Source organism: Falco biarmicus, chromosome 6, assembly GCF_023638135.1.
Source record: "Falco biarmicus isolate bFalBia1 chromosome 6, bFalBia1.pri, whole genome shotgun sequence".
Classification (NCBI taxonomy): Eukaryota; Metazoa; Chordata; class Aves; order Falconiformes; family Falconidae; genus Falco; species Falco biarmicus.
Genome location: NC_079293.1, coordinates 74,415,929 through 74,431,827, shown reverse-complemented (window position 1 = coordinate 74,431,827; position 15,899 = coordinate 74,415,929). Strand labels below are relative to the sequence as shown.

General features: G+C 42.2%; 1 protein-coding gene across 18 annotated transcripts in view; it reads left to right on the top strand.

Annotated features, from left to right (window-relative positions):
• The first annotated feature begins 1,350 nt into the window (after positions 1-1,350).
• Positions 1,351-15,899, top strand: part of DTNB (dystrobrevin beta) — a 214,998-nt gene continuing 200,449 nt past the window's right edge. For 10 of the 18 annotated variants that reach the window (XR_008822463.1, XR_008822462.1, XM_056342517.1 and 7 more), the window contains exons 1-2: positions 1,351-1,552; positions 2,197-2,275. The gene's annotated coding sequence lies outside the window, so the exon portion shown is untranslated. Of the gene's footprint in view, positions 1,553-2,196; positions 2,276-11,394; positions 11,875-15,899 lie in introns of those variants that run through there. The other 8 variants (XM_056342522.1, XM_056342525.1, XM_056342521.1 and 5 more) reach the window with 3 other exon arrangements.

The following is a 15,899-nucleotide window of genomic DNA, read 5'->3' as shown; positions in this document are numbered from 1 at the left end:
GTATAAGAATCCTGCTCCGTTCCCGCAGGCACAGAAAACATTTTGCAGAAGGAACCATGGCATTTCCACACAGAGAGACTGATCAGAGGGAGACGGCACGCACAGCCTGGAACAGATGCCCCGTCCTATCCAATCTTCCTCAGAAAACTCTCACGTACTAATCATTGCTGTGACTGTTTGTACTACCATTGGTTGCCAGCAAGCCAAGCTGTAATATAGCTGATTGCTATGCAATAGCGTTATGCAGCCAGACACAGATGGTCAAAGAATGGAGCAGGGGAGACTGTCATTTGAAAAACTCGCTGTTCCTCTGGTGGGGGAAGCTGTGAGACACAGCAGGGTGCTTTCAGAAGGCTCCCCTGGCGTACAAGCAGCACAGCCTTGAAGTGCACAGTTCCTTGCAAGCCAAAGCTGCCCTGCCAGCCCTCAAAGGCTGCTGAAGGTACAGTCACTGCAAGACACACTGACAGAGCCACGGCCCTACGTTGACCTTCCGTGGGGGATCCTGCAGACTGCTCTGGCGGGGGCTGCTGAGGGCGGGCTGTGGGCTGACTCCAGGTTCCATCCTGCACCCTCACTGGCCTTGGGCCTTTCCCGACAGGGCCCCAGCGCCATCCTGACACTCACGGACGCTCCTGCGGACAAGAGCCGGCCAGAACTCAGCGCAGGGCACCACATCGACCGGCTCTGCGGGGCTTTGACACACACCCCCACAACACACTTTGCCTTCTGGAGTCGCAGCAACAGCACGGAGTGCGCTAACCGAGCCTACCCGTGCCGGGCCGCCCCCTGGCCCACTGACACGTCGCCCTCAGGCTCGGACCAGGGTTTCCGCCGTTACCTCCCGCCGTTTAAATGACTTTAAGAAGCCGCCTCTCCGCTCCACGCGGCTCGAGCGGCACCACAGGCGGCCCCGGACCGGGCGGCGACCCGCGGCTCCCATCAGAACAGCCCCCGGCCGGGCATCGCCTCACGGGCGCGCACTGCGCCTGCGCACTGCCGCTGCGCCCGGAGGGGGGCCGGCGGCGCGCGTTGTGCCACGGGCGGGAGCGCGCGAGGCCGCGCTGGCCGCTGATTGGCCGGAGAGCACGAGCGCTCCGGGGGCCCGTTGGCGCAAGGAGAGCGCGCGCGGGCGGTGCAGGGCCTCGGCCGCCGATTGGCTGAGGGGAACGGGGAGCGCGCGGGGGAAGCGCACGCACGTCCGCCGCCGGAGAAGCGTCTGCCTCCCGATTGGCGGCTAGGCGGCGCCGCACGGACCGGGAGGGGCGGGGCCGGTTGCCTCAGCTGCTGATTGGCTGGAGACGCCGGACGGGGGGGGTGAGGTGGGCGCGGGCTCAGATTGGCGAGAGTGCGCGCGCCCTTGCGGAGGCGTGCTTGGATTGGCTGGGCGGCGCGAGGCGGCCGGGGTCCGTTGGAGCGCGGAGGCTGAGGGGTACGGCCGGCCGTGCCCGTGCGGCCGCCGGCGTGGCGGCGAGCGGCGGCCCGAGCCCGCCTGCGCCGTGTCCCCCGCCCCGGGCAGCCCGCTCCCCCCGGCCGCCGCCCCCCGGCAGAGGTGCGTGCTCGGCGCGGCGGAAACGGGCGCTGGCGCGGGCCCGCTGCGGGCACCGCTACCGCCCGCGGGGTGGGAGGGTGCGGGGCCTTGCGGGGAGGAGGGTGCCCCGGCCCCCGCCGCTACCCGGCCGGGGTGCGGGGACGGGCGGGTCCGGGGGGCGCCCCTCCTGCCCGCAGAGGTCTTGGGGGCCGGCACTGAGCCGGGAGCCCCTCGCCTCGGCCGCGGGAGCTGCGGGATTCGCGGAGGTTCGCCGGGCTCCGGGCCTGGCGCGGAGGAAACGCCGGGCGGAGCGAACCGCGGGCGCCATGGGCGGAGGGGAGCCGCGGACACCTGGGGGAGCCTGGCGGGTCGCCTGCCCCGCGCTCCGGGCCCGCCGGTCTCGAGGCTGGCGGTTCGCGGCGGGAGCGGTCAGGGTGCCCCGGGGCTCTCGGCTGTGCCTGGTTGGCGCATCTTGTAGCTGACAGATGCTCGCGTAGAACCTGCAGGCTTCGTTCCTTTGTAATTAACGGGAGACACAATCAGGGCAAAAGTAGCATAATCACAGCAGTAACGGCAAAATCGGGGTGGCAGTGTTATTTTTTTCTGCGGAAAACCACTACTTTCTTGATAAAAAAGCTTGGGTTTTTTCCCCCCATTTTTTTTAGATTGGCTTTAAATGTTTGAAGAAGGAGCTGAGCCCCATAAAGTGGAAGTTGCCCTAAGAGACTTCTCAGTGTAATTCAGGTAATGTGATCTGTTGTGACTACCTGGAGTATGGAGCTTAAAAACTTGTATTATGTAACTGATACCAGTTGCCTGTTTGTCACACGTAACTGATATTGAAATTTTTCATCTATTACAAACTTCTGGCACAAGGTGGTGATTTCTGCATTTTATGTGAAGTATTGGATATATAAGATACTCCTACATGAGATGCAATCCTGCTTTAAAAAAAAAAATCCCTTCAATTAGCTTCTTGTGCAAGTTTGATTTAGGTCCCTTAGCTGGGGAGGTGAAGCTGGTGAATATTCTTATGGAGAGCTAAGAAAACCTAAGTGGTACACAGAGCACCAGCGTAGTACTTTCTTCTTTCGGCGGGGATTGGTGAGCCACTGAGAACAGGCTGGAAAGCACAAGGATACTTTGAAAGTTATTTCTGTGCTGCTTGAAATGCATGTCTAATAGAATCAGAGTTATTAACGTTAGAATTTGCTCAATAGTTGTGCATTATTGCCCTTTAAAAATGCTTTGTACTTTCAGTTTTCTTACTCTGGTTCCTAAAACTGACTCTACAGTCTGATGCTCTGTCTGGCGTGGCTGCCCAGTGACAGAACATTCCATGTGCCTGAACCAGTGGTTCAAAAAGTCAGAAGTCTCAGTTCCGGGTTTTAGAAAAATTGGGAAATGCTGGACTGAAGAACTGGGCCTTCTCTTCCCCCCTTCCCTTCTTTCTTTTCCCTGATAAGCGTGTATGATCCTATACTGCTAGGTGGCTTCATAATGTACACCCAAAGGAAAGGAGGTAACTCAAAAGCGTTGGTTTAATGCTGTTGCTTTTTGCGTTTTCTCCAAAGGATATTTTGAGTTAATTTTGGGGAATTTAGATAAAAGGGCGAACATGCTACTGGCCTGAAGACTTCCTGTTTAGGGAAGCTGGAAAAAGGAGAATTAATCAGTATAGACAGTGTAGGGCAGTCTGAGCAGTAATTTCTCTCACCAGAACATGTACAGTTGGCGAAGGCTGTCTGTGGCCTATGCTACAGTCTTTTCTGAAGTTCTTTTCCAGACTAGTCAATTCACATCATGTTTCCAGCAACATCATTCCTTTTGACCCTTACATTCTTGCTATGCTTTCATCTGTCCAGGATGCTGCTCCAGAGGTAGCTTGTCCTATTTAAATCCTCTTTGGGATTTCTGCTTCTTATCTTTATCGTACATAGGATTCTTGTCTTTGTTGTATAGCTGTTTGATGATGTATCCCCAATCAGCTGCTGAGGCCTTGTTCAGTACCAAGAAGGCAGCTTCCCACTCTTGTGTTGGGGATGCTGGAATTTGTCGTCTGCTTGTTACTTATCTCACGTATAAGAGGGCACATCCAGTAGACCTCTGTGTAAGCGCCTTGTGACAACCCCCTCATTGTTCATTAGAGTTTTTGTTGTGATGAATACAGAAGCCATGTCAGTATTGTCTCAACCCCCCTGTTTTTTTTGCAGCAAACTGCTTCTTGTTTTAGGCTGTAGGTTATTTAAAATGGTAAATTCCTTTGTATATTGTCTGTGCTGCAGCTAGTATGTTCAGGCATCTGGTTTACCACAGAACCTACGTGTTGCAATAACAACATAAATTTTAAGAAGTTAAATGATGAATGGTATAGAAAACTTAGGAAGAAGCCATAATGCAAGAACAAAGGCTTTTGCAGTATCATAAAAGCATGATTTTCCCATCACTTTAATTATATTATACACTCGGTACCACAGGGTGGCATTAGGACTGACAACTTACAATTCCTTCTAGCCATGGCCATATGTTATCTGTTGCATGTTGTGCAAGCTGACAGGTTTTGAAGAGAGAGAAAATCAGGTCTTGAAGTTTAAACCAACAACTTCGGATTAGTTGGCATGTTAACCAGAGCGCACAGCACATACTCTGGATGGTTCAGAGAGTCTGGCTTCATGTGGCTGGTCTGTTACAAGCTTTGTAGAACCTAAATGATGTGTTCAGATAAGGCACTTTTTGCAAACGGTTTCCTAGAACTTTTTTTGGAAGGAAAGGTAATTTTTGTAGCTCGGACATGGTAGTCTGTAGCATTGACACTATCCTTGTAGTTACAGAATACATCACCTGATAGAGGCAGACACAGTTTCCCAGCAGGTGTGAATGGTTGGCTTTCAGCATTCCACTCACAGCACAGCCTCGTTCTCTTACCATTATCTATCCCTGCCACTTTTTTTTTTCTTTGTGGTTTCAGGGTTATTTTATCTGGTGATAAGGATTTGAATTTATAATATTTGTATTAAGCTATTACTTATTTTTTCTTTTCCCATTGAGTACCAGGGAGAAGAAATCGTGATTGTATTGTTTGTGTTTGGTTTAGTGTTTAAACTGATAAACTGTGGCTAAACTTAGTATATTGTTTCATGGATCTTTTCCAGTCCTGTGGGCTATCAGGGGCTACTAGAATGGATGACAGTATTTTAATTTCTTGGCTGTGCTTAAGTAATACAGATTTATAAAAATACTTGCAGCAGTGAAAATTTTTAGGCAAACTAAATCTGGAAGAAATGCTAATAAACCTTGTAATAATCTGTTGTGGAATTTTATTTGGCCAGTTGTCTCTCTTTGGAAATGAATGGAGTTAGGAAATGTTTCATATCTAGGAAATGAATGACAGCAGGTACCAATTCATGTCTAAATTTTAAAAAGATTGGGTGAATAAAGTGTGTACTATAGTTAAAAAAACCACTTAAAATCATAATAGCTTTACTGCAGGTAGTTACTGACTGCAAGCATGAAGTATTTTTTTTTGTCTTTATCAGTCTTGCTGCTTTCAGGTGCAGATTTTTACTTCATTTAAGAGGCTGAGGAGTAAGAAGGCTGTTTTGCCAGAAAGCAAATGGTGAGGGAGCCTAGTCCCTAAAATTTTTTTTTAAACAAGAAAAGTTACAAAGCTAAGGGGTAAGAACTCATCATTTTACAGAACACAATGGCAAGCATGATCAATTAAGTTTCACATTTGGCTTATTTTGGTTTTCATTTCTTAAGAAAGAAAACAAAACTTCATTTGTGTCCACAGTTGGTCAGATAGTTGGAATGTTAAATTGAAGATAATTAGAAAAGCAGCTGACAATGTTGTATGTTATATACAGTGTACAGAGTCAGTGTTACAGATGTGTACATGGGAACATTGATAGAAGACTGTAGAGCTGAATGTTAAGGGCTGAATAATCTAAAAGGGTTTTTGTAACTTAGTCTGCGAAGATAAGTTAGATGGGAGGCAGGGAAGGGATGAAGTTTCCAGTTCTACTATACTGCGTTCTGTGTTACTGCTTGTAGGTCAGTTTCTAGTGACAACAGAATATACACTGAGAAGAAACTTACGGCAACAGTAAACATTAAGAAAGCTTGACTGGGTAGTAGTATCTGTTAACTTGTTATGGTTGTGGTCGTACAGGTTGTATAGCAGTGCAGACAGCAAATTATTTGGAAGCAGGTGTGCTATGAGGTGCGCACATGTCCTGGTTTTGGCTGGGATGCGCATTAAAATGTTTCTTGCCCTGGTTACCTAGTGAATGCAACCAAAATATGGTTTGGGGTGGGTTGTTTTTTTTCTAATACCTTGCAATATGAGCAAGCACATCTTGAGAGGCTTAACAAGGATTGCAAAGTGGAGCAAACTAGCTGTGCTCTATCCAGGGAGAGGTGTTTTGGGGACAGGCAGAATGCTACATTAGAAGTGCAATACTATTCTTTGAGTTTATTTATATGATTTTTTTCTTTGTTGCAGTGCTTATGGAATCTTAATTATTGTGGGTTTGTCTTTCTTTATTTTATAGAATGATGACATCAAAGGAAATGCAGAGGCAGTAGGGAGGCACTGGTGGTTTTTGACAACTAGTTTGGGTACAGCCAAATTTCTGAAGAAGGTATTGTATGTTTCTGGCAGCTCAGACAAAACCAAAGTTACCTGGGATTATACACGTGTTCACTTTCCCATTGGTAGTGGCAACACTTTGTAGGCTTGTGAATTTGGTGAGGATGATTTTACATTTTAATGTAGGAGATAAAATGATCACTATGTAAAGATTTAAAATTGGGTAAGCTTTTTTCCCCTTCTAATTCAGTTGTGATTTTGAAAGGAGTTCACATTGTCACTGCCCCTTTGGCTGGAACTTAGCATTTCTATGGGTGTGCCAAAGGAGCAGTTTGTGTCAACTTTTTCTCATGTGCTGAATCTTTTAATGTAAGGTGAATACATCTGAAGTGAGGTGGGGAGGGAAGGTCTTGCATGGATTACTAGTGATTGATGAAGATGGTAGCAAGTGATACAGAACTAGAGGCGATGACAGATACTGAAAATGGTATTGTCTAATATTGATGTGGATGAATTGGGAGGAGAGTAGTGTTTATGCACTATACTGTTGTCCACCAGCACGAGATCTGGATTAGTTTGCGTCCTGTCAGAGTTCACATTTGTGTGGTATCCTGCTGGTGCTGCATTCCTTACTCTGTTCATGCTCGATCGCTTAATCTAGGTTAATAGAGAAAAGGGCAAAAAAGTAACTCAAAACAATTCCTAATAAATAGTTCAGTTTGGTGAAGAGGCAATTTTAGAATTTTTCTCTTGTGCTCTAATAAGCATCTCTGGGAACCTGCAGATTAAAATGGCTAGAAAGGTTTTTGTAAGATTCACGTTGGAAAAGCTGAGAAGCACAGATTGCACAGAAATCCCCTCCAGTGTTATAAAGAAGATGAATCTTCCCTTCCTGAGAGGGAGAGGTAAGCTATTAATTAGGGTATTTCCAAGTTCTTACTGCTTGAAAATCATGGTGTAATATTTCATTTCTTATCTAACGTTAACATTGCTTTATTTTAAGGGAATAATTTTAACTGCTAAATTTGCTCTTGTTTGCAGGCTTATGGTAAACCTTATGTGTAGGCATTACTTTTAACTTCAGTCTCAGAATCACCAGGGCAGGTTGTAAAAGCCTCTTTCTATTCCTTAGGCTTTTGGGCAATAAAGAAAAATAAGAGTTTGTGATGTCTTTCCAGTTATTCAAGAAAAGCATTTTTGTATTCTAGGTGCTCTGTGTCCTACTGCTATGCATCCTCTCTTTTAGTTTGCTGGGAAACAGATCAGGCTATGCAGTGTGTGTTTAAACATGCAGTGTTGTCCTGAATAGCTTCCAGTTTTGCTGTTCCCCATGCTTAACAATTCCCTGCTTACTAAATATGAATATGTATTGCTATGTACCTAAAATAATACCTTATAATGTTCTTTTAAACCTTTCTTTGGTTTTGTGCCTTAAACTTCCCAGGAAGTAGGCTATGAATAATACGGTGCCAGCTGTTGGTTTCATCAGCTTGTCTGTAGTCTTGCACCTGACCTGTAAATTCTTCAGGGCAGGGATTTCTGTCTGTCTGGGTGTTGAACAAACAGTTACATATGTGAAGTGAAATCTTGTGTTACAATAATTGGAATGGTTTGGAACTCTACCTGGATTTGAATTTTTTCTATCTTGTCTTGAGGTAATCTGGAACTTCTTTTTAAAATAGTGTTAAAAGGTTTTTGAAAGAAACCTGTGGTTAAATACTCTTGTTTCTAGTAAAATCTTTACCAATTTCTTACTAGTTGGGAAGATAAAATTGCTGGTCTCCTCGTGGGGCTCAGACCAATGTTAAGGTTGTTTTCCATAACAGTAAATTAAAGCAATAAGGACTGGCTGAGGATGTATTGCTGCATGCAGTGTCCTGTAAAAACAAAACAGATGCTATTTTGTGCCTTGAAAAAAATCTTACAGTTTAAACAGAAGCAGCAAGGCATGGAGTAGGGAAATGTGTAGTTCTCAATACTGTTTTTTTTTTCCCCTAAACTACTTGATTGCCCATTCATTTTCAAGAAAGTTTACTGTATAATATTGCATGGTTTTGCAAAATCTTCTTTAAGAGTAGCTTTTGAGCCACTGTATTAAAAAAAAAAACAACGAAAAAACATTGATTTGTATAGAATTTCACTGCCAAGTTATAATCCATTCTCTTGGTCTTAGTTTAGTGGGTTTTTTTTTCCACTTACGCCCTTCTAGACTGAAGTCAGTTCTGACTTGTAAAGGTCTTATGCAAGCATTTGAGTCCCATACTTTTAAGAAAGCTTCATTTTAAAAATCTGTGAGATCCGGACCTTTTAAGTTTTTAGGAAATTAGGAAGATTCATATTATTTCTCAAAGATGCTCTGTTACTCCTGTTGCAACAGATACAGAAGCAACATTTTAAAGTATTTTTAATACTTCTGTGTGCCATTGCTTTTGCTTTGATTACTTATCCCATATGGTGATGGGAACAGAATTTGAAATTTTAAGTTAAACTAAGACAATTATCAGGAATGGTTAAAACAAACTTTAAAATATGTTGCCAGTCTACTTGCATGAGTATAAAAGGCTTATCTTTTTGTCTTCCTGGATTTTGGTCTAAGTGCATTAGATGTGTCCCTCTGTATTAACTTCTAGATCAATTTCTTTTTCCTAATTAGAGGCATTGGGGAATGGAAGAATACCTTTAATCAACTGCATATATTAATGTTTGACTGCAGATAAAAGGGAGATCAAAATATGAACCAAGAGAGGATGAAGAACAAAGAAATGAGTAGGCAGATTCAGGTGTTTTGGATAGACAGAGAGGGAGATGAGGGAATGAAATCAATCTTTGGGGTTTTTGTTCAAATTCTTAGTAAAGACAAAGTAAAAATACTTCAGCATCTTTCTACTGAAATCCATCGAAGGTGAATAAATGATACTCATATCATAAATAAACTTAACTTTTATACTTTAACAAAGCATTATGACAATTTAGAAATAATTTGATTTTTTTAAATCAAATGACAGTTGAAGCCATACAAGTTCAGAAGCCCAAAACAGATGATTGAAGTACTAAACCTGATGCAACAGCAATAACCTTTTTCTGCAAGTACAGATATGCCCTGAGTTTTTATTCAGTGTCTTCATCCCAATGACAGGTTCATTCAAATTTGTAAAAGTGAATGAACTGACAGGGGATGAAAGCTTCTTGTTAAACCACCTGTGAAGATGCATTCTTCTAATTAGAAAACTGGCAGAAAGTTCCTAAACTTCCTTCCATGTGAATTGAGTACATTTAAGATCAAAATATGGCCCGAACTGCTATTCTGAATTTTTTTAAATTATTTAATTTCTGAACACAAATAGGTATAAGCACAATTTTACCCTCGCACAACAAATGCAGTTGTCTTACCAGTGATATCAAATATTATTTCTGCTAGTAAAATGCAACATCAAGAATCTGAACAACTCAAATTTAATAATTCATAAATTATTGTGTTTCTATGTTCTTCTGTTCAGCTTGATTAGGCTGCATTTCAATGCAAACAGATGTCTGGAAACGGTTATCAAATCATAAAGGTCAGAATTTCCTTTGGGGTATCTCTTAAAAGTGGAAATAAAAAATAAAACAATTTACTTGAGAGATATTTTTTCCCCTCTAACAGATTTAGTGACTCAGTAATCAAGAAGCAGTGAGGAAGCACCTGAAATTGCAGATACGGAACCCAAATGATGAAGTTTTAAGTTCATAGTCTCTCACATAGTAGCATGTCGTTACAGTAGCAGGTAGGGAAGGAGTGTGACTTCTTGGATGGTGGCTCTAGTTAGTGTGAGAATATAACGGCTGCTCTGTTAGCTGAGATTAATTACATAGTCTCCTTCCCCTCCAATCTGAGGAGGAAAAGCTGCTTATTTAGGCCGTTACCTACAGCTGATGAGCTCCAAGAAGAGCGAAACCTTTTAAGATAGGTCCTGTAGTATTGGCCTAACAATCTTCGGAGTGGCTTGTTTTCATTTTTGTGCTTAAGCTGCAAGTACAATCAGGAACCACTGAAATGTGTGGTCCAGAGTCATCAGCGGCTGAAACTGTTACAGCAAGTCATGGGGAAAAACAGGCGTTAGGTTTTACTTTTTATGTATGTATGGTTGTTTTCTCTCCAGCCAGGTGTACGTATATAATGCACGCATGTATGTGTTGTGGGTGTGGGAGAGAGCTTTCAAAGTAAGGAAAAGGGAGAGCTGTGAAACAGAAGACTGGAATATAAACAGGAAAAGAAAAAAACCGCAAGAGAAATAAGAAAAATGTTTGAAATTGTGGTGCCTATGAATGTATTTGAGGTGGTGACTGACTGTAGAATTCTCCACGATTACTGATATAGCATTTATAAATCAGCTTTTATATTAACTTTGTCATAGAGCTTACTCAGGAAGCGAGAGATCAGTGTTATTGGAGGGAGAAGGTGAAAGCATAAAGGGAAACGGTAAACTTCTTGAAGGTTTGCATCAAGTTAATCAACTGTAGTTTTGTAAGTTACTATAGCTTATGCATTTTTTTGTGCTTTAAGGTGAACATTACTTTGATGTACAAATATGTACGAATGATGTACAAATTTGTACAAAGTATGTACAAATAACTGTTAGCATGTAATGATTTTTTCTAATACTATTTAATAATTAAACTGCATTTCTTTAGTGAATATTTTACTGCAGTACAGATAATTCCCTGCTGATTTTCAACATTATGAATTTAAATAATAGGCATCTTGAACTAAAATCTTCCATGGAACTGGTGGCTAGTCTCCCTGTTACAGTAAAAAAATATCCTTTTTTATATACATATAAGTAAAAATAAATTATTAGTAGTAGTATTATATGATAATGTCTCGGTAACTTTCAGCCTCTGTTCTGAATACTTAGAAAAGCAAGTTGAGCACATGCATTATGATAGAACTGTTGAAATTGGAGCATGTTGCAGCTTACTTTCAGTCTCTCCAAAGTTAAATCAGCAAATACAATCTGCATGGTGTCAGGTGCTGGCTGCGGCAGTAACTTCAGCTTGCAAACTTTCATTTCTGATTTCAACTTGAGCATGCTTGACCTAAGACTTCTAGACTGTGGTCAGTGTTAGTACCTATACTGACTTTTCCAGTACATAAAAGATAAAATCTCTGCTAGTAGTGGGTTCATCTTACTGATTTCAGATTTTTTTTCTTAAACAAAGCTGCTGCCTCTTGACATAAAGCAGAATCATCTTCTGTGGAACCAGCACCATTCTTTCTTTAAATTCAAGCACTGTTCTGTTGCTGCAGGGAGGAAATCCTACTTCACTGAGTCAGACTTGAGCAGAGCACTCACGTGCTCTCTTGCAGGTTTTCTGTACTTCCACCTGAGGTGGTGAGCGTCAGTTCAGCTTGTGCTGCCAGAGAAAGAACTGATGTGAACACCAGAACCTCAGGAGCTAATGTTTACTTCCAGTTCTCCATAATTAATCAGAATCCTTGAAACTCTGGGAGACATCCAGCCAGAGGAGATAGTCTCTGGCATGCAAATTGAACTGCGGTCAGTTTTAACAGTCTTTAAGGAAAAAAAAAAAAAGTAGTAGGTTGAACCCACTCTTGGTCCCATCCTTAAGTGAACAAGAGCTTTTTTTGACGCGAGTGTCCTTACCGGATTGCTAAGTGTTACAAAAAGCTTTTTGAGCAAGAAATACCTATGGAGATCGTCCAGGACAGACCACGTAGACTCACTGTCACATCACCATGACTGGAAGCAGAGTAAGTTATTTGATGATACTGCTTTTGCTAGAACAACAAAACAGGATGTTCATCATGAAACACCTTTGTGTGTGAAACTCACATCTTTATCAGATTTAGGTTTTCCCCTCTAAAGAGACTGCTGGTGATACAGATGGCTTGTGTCCAGGCGTATTTCTTTAAGCTCTGGAAGTTTCAGCCTTTGGTTGAATTGTGTGTTATTAAAGCTAAGGAAATTAATTCCAGTGGTGTTCTTGAGTTACTTGTATGGGCATCAATTCTATATGTTTTGACAATCTGCACTTGAAGCAATCTGTAGACCTCTGATTCATTTTTTTTCCAATTCAGTTGTGAGGATAGTATTTACTTTGACCGTAACTTCTATTTTCTATCTTGCTGCTAAAATGACACACGTTTGCTTTATATCATACAATATAGATTTTTAATTTGGAAACACTGGAGTGGGGAAGGGGGAAGCAGAACAAAAACAGGCTAACACATTATCTTACTGCTAAGAATGCCTTGGTATATATAGAATAATAGAGGTAAGAAAAACATACCTGTCTACTTTTACGAGCAAGGTTACATTTTTGGGCAGAAGGCAAATGCAGCTAAAGAGTCCGAGATCCAATTCCTTACAGTCTCACTATCCCCAGGTTAACTTTGTCGCTGTCATAAACAACAGTGGGTAATCACAAACAAGTGACTGGAGGGTGAATGGTGAGGCATCTGCTGAAAGATATCTATTAAAAATACAGTCAATTATTATTAAGTTTAGGACTGTTAGCTATTGAGTTTGTTCTCTTTTATTGTCTAGTGTAGAGGCATGTCAAGTTACGCAAATAAGAGTGAGAGAGGGGAGAGGATAAACTGGCAGTCTGGGTTGATATGTCTGCTCCTAGGCTCTGAACTGTCCCTCAGGAGTAAGCATCCTGATGCTTTACTTTAGTTCTGTAAAAGCTTCAGACCAATGCTGTCATGGTAAAAAAAAAAAAAAAAAAGCTTAATAGTCTTCAAAAATTTTTTAATATTCTATTAAGAATATTAAAAAAGAAGACAAGAATGTTGTTACTGCTGCTGTATAAAGCAGTGGTGTGCCTACATGTTAAATACTCTTCTGTTTCTGCTTCATCTCTGAAAGCAGATGATGGAACGAGAAAAGGAATGGTAGAAGATGATAAAGATCAGTCATAAGTATGAGTGATTTCTCGGCAAGAGACAGCTAGTCTTCAGATTCTTCTGCCTAGAAAAGAGATGATGTCTGAGGATTATTTTTGTCTTCTCCAATACAGAAATGGGTGGAGGCAAGGGGAAGCATGAAATAGAACTATGCAGTAAAGAGTCTAAAAGAAGCAGAAAGATGATGAGGAACTCATACTTTTGGTCTGACACAGTGTGGTCATTCTTATGTTTCTGTTTAAAATAAACAAACAAAACCCACACCCCTACAAAGCTCCAGGAGTGTAGAATGGAATTTTACGGGTTTCTCGATCATACAGGCAGGACTTGGTACTACAACTTTAACCCTGACCTTTAAAGCAAAATCCAGCCTTTTCAGAATAATTAAAGCGTAACATCTCTGAACCTAATTAGAAATATCTATAGTTTCCTGTGAAATTCAGAGGTATTTGATTTCTAGCTTTATATAAATAGCAAGAAGTATTGTCTGAATCTCAAACTGCTTGGCTTTGAAGAAGTTGAAGTATCTCTACTGGTAGGTGAGAACTTTTTTTGCTGCAAGGACCTTTTGGGGAACCTTGCATTTCTGTGTAATTATTCTGAAATTCCATGGTGTTTTAGAGTGGGGTAAAGAAAGCAGACTTTTCTAATTAGACACTACTAATCCCAAGTCTTGGTGTCTTAATTTGTAGGCTCTTTTGATTAATTCTACATTTGAGGCACTCAGTGTAGATGGCAGGAAGCCTAAGGGAAGAAATAAGAAATCATTAGGCCTAGTCTACAGAAAACAGTTGTACTATCTAGCATTGAAAAGTCTGAGGCTGGATGGAGGTCGGGCATTTTGTACCACGGCCAAAACTTCAGAACACTGTCTGTCACTTTTGGTATTTGTGTATGCAGTTTCAGACTGTGCTTAAACACTGAAGTTAGGATTTAACAGTTCCCTCTCAGTTTTGCCCATTCCCCTTGAAGTAGACGTACCAAGGTACAGTATGTACTGTTGTTTGTGTAAGTCTGATTAATACTTAAGGTAGTTTTCTATTAGAACTCCCTCCTAACTTCATCTTCTGAATCCATATTGATTCTTGCATGGGTTCTTCATCTGCAAGTTCTAGGGTTTGTAGGCATATGCACCTTCAGGCAGCATGCAGCTACACGTACTGAAAGCTACAGGAAAATGAAATGCATCTCATTGTTGCATTTCATGGCTAGAGGAAGACTTAAATTCACAGTTAGTTTATTTTGGAAAAGCTGGTTTTTCTGCTCTCCACAGCAGTTTTGATCCTTACCTCTCATCTTTCAGTTTGCCCAGGTCAAATAACATTGTGTGTATTCTGCACTGCTGCTGCTGGCCATTCCAGTCATTGCTGTGCAGAGCAGTGATCCACTGTTCTTCTCCACTTCTCATCTCCTTGTTCAGTCTGTTGTGGCTTTCCATCCCAGGCTTTTCCTAATGTCATGCACATTAATTGCTATAGTCACCTCTTAGCCTGACCTTGGCTGCATAGCTTTCTTGACACGAATGTGTTGATTTGGGCTTACAGGAGCAGAGTGCACTCAGTACGTGCTAAGGAATGGCAAAATAAGCTGAGATCCCTCCAGGTGGAGGAAAGGCAGCAGGGGAGGAGATAACGTTACAGAATTATAAAATCATGAATGTCATGGAGAGAGTGGATAGCGATTAATTTTTCTGCGTGTCTCAGCAGAAAAACCCGGAGCCTTGTGAATCTGGTAGGAGGAGGGAGGTGCAGAAAAGCCAGTGTGGTGGTTTGTTGAGCTGTGGGATTCGTGTTTGGAAATTCCTGCTGCACAGCGCGAATGTCAAATTTATGGGGCACTAAAGGGACAAACAGGCTTGTGGGGGTGAAAGGATGTTGGTGGTTACTAAATACAGAGAATCGCTTTGGCTCAGCAAGTCTCAGTGCAGCAGGGTTTTGGAAGTTCTTGGGAAGTTTTTCTGTATGCTTGCCCCATCCTTTTGTTCTTCCCTGCTCACCTGCTTTGGGTTCGTTTTGGTGATGGGATACTGCATTGGCTGGATTTGGCCCAGTAATGTGCTGTTACTCTCTTAGCAGAACTTTGCAATAAAATAATTAAGGCTTTTAAGCATGACCAAGCATTTTTCTTCTTCTAAATCCCTATTTAGCACTTTATCTGAGTTCTTTTTTGTGGCTTGGGTCCAACAAACTTGATTTGGGTTACTCTTATGGAAATGTTCAGGTCCAAAGCTGACATTTTGTGAATGTATAAGAACTTTCTGCTGTTCATAATGTGAAATACTGACACTTTTAGATATATGTTGCTGCTGTCCTCCTTGTAGCAGTGTAGTGTCTGGTTCCTGCAGAAATGGGCTTGGGCCTTCTTCAGTGTATGCTATGTAGTTACCACACACTAAAATGGTAGCGTATGTTCAAGAGACAGGAGAGAAATGCAGTGCTCTTCTGTCAGATAGGCATGGATCTGTGTGTGCCGCTTCTCCCAAGCGTTGCTAATGTGTCGGGATTTTAAAGAATGATGAAGTAGATACCAAGTGTTTAGAAACAGCTCATCATCAAATGTGAAGGACAAAACTGAATGGAAAAAACCCTCCTAAGTACCTGTTTAAACATGTAATGTGATACTGGAGAATCCCAGTGCATTCACATTGTCCTCTGTTGGTACATAAATATTTTTTAGCATTTCTTCTCCCCATATGTTCATTCTAAGCATCCATCTTGTCATTTCAATCCATGCATGTTTCTTGGCACTTTTCTGATGCATTGTGCCACAAATGTTTGAAAAACACCCAATCAAACAACTAACATGTAACTAAAATGTACAACCAGACAAAAAAAACCACCAAAAAAATCCCTACCAAAAAACCCCAC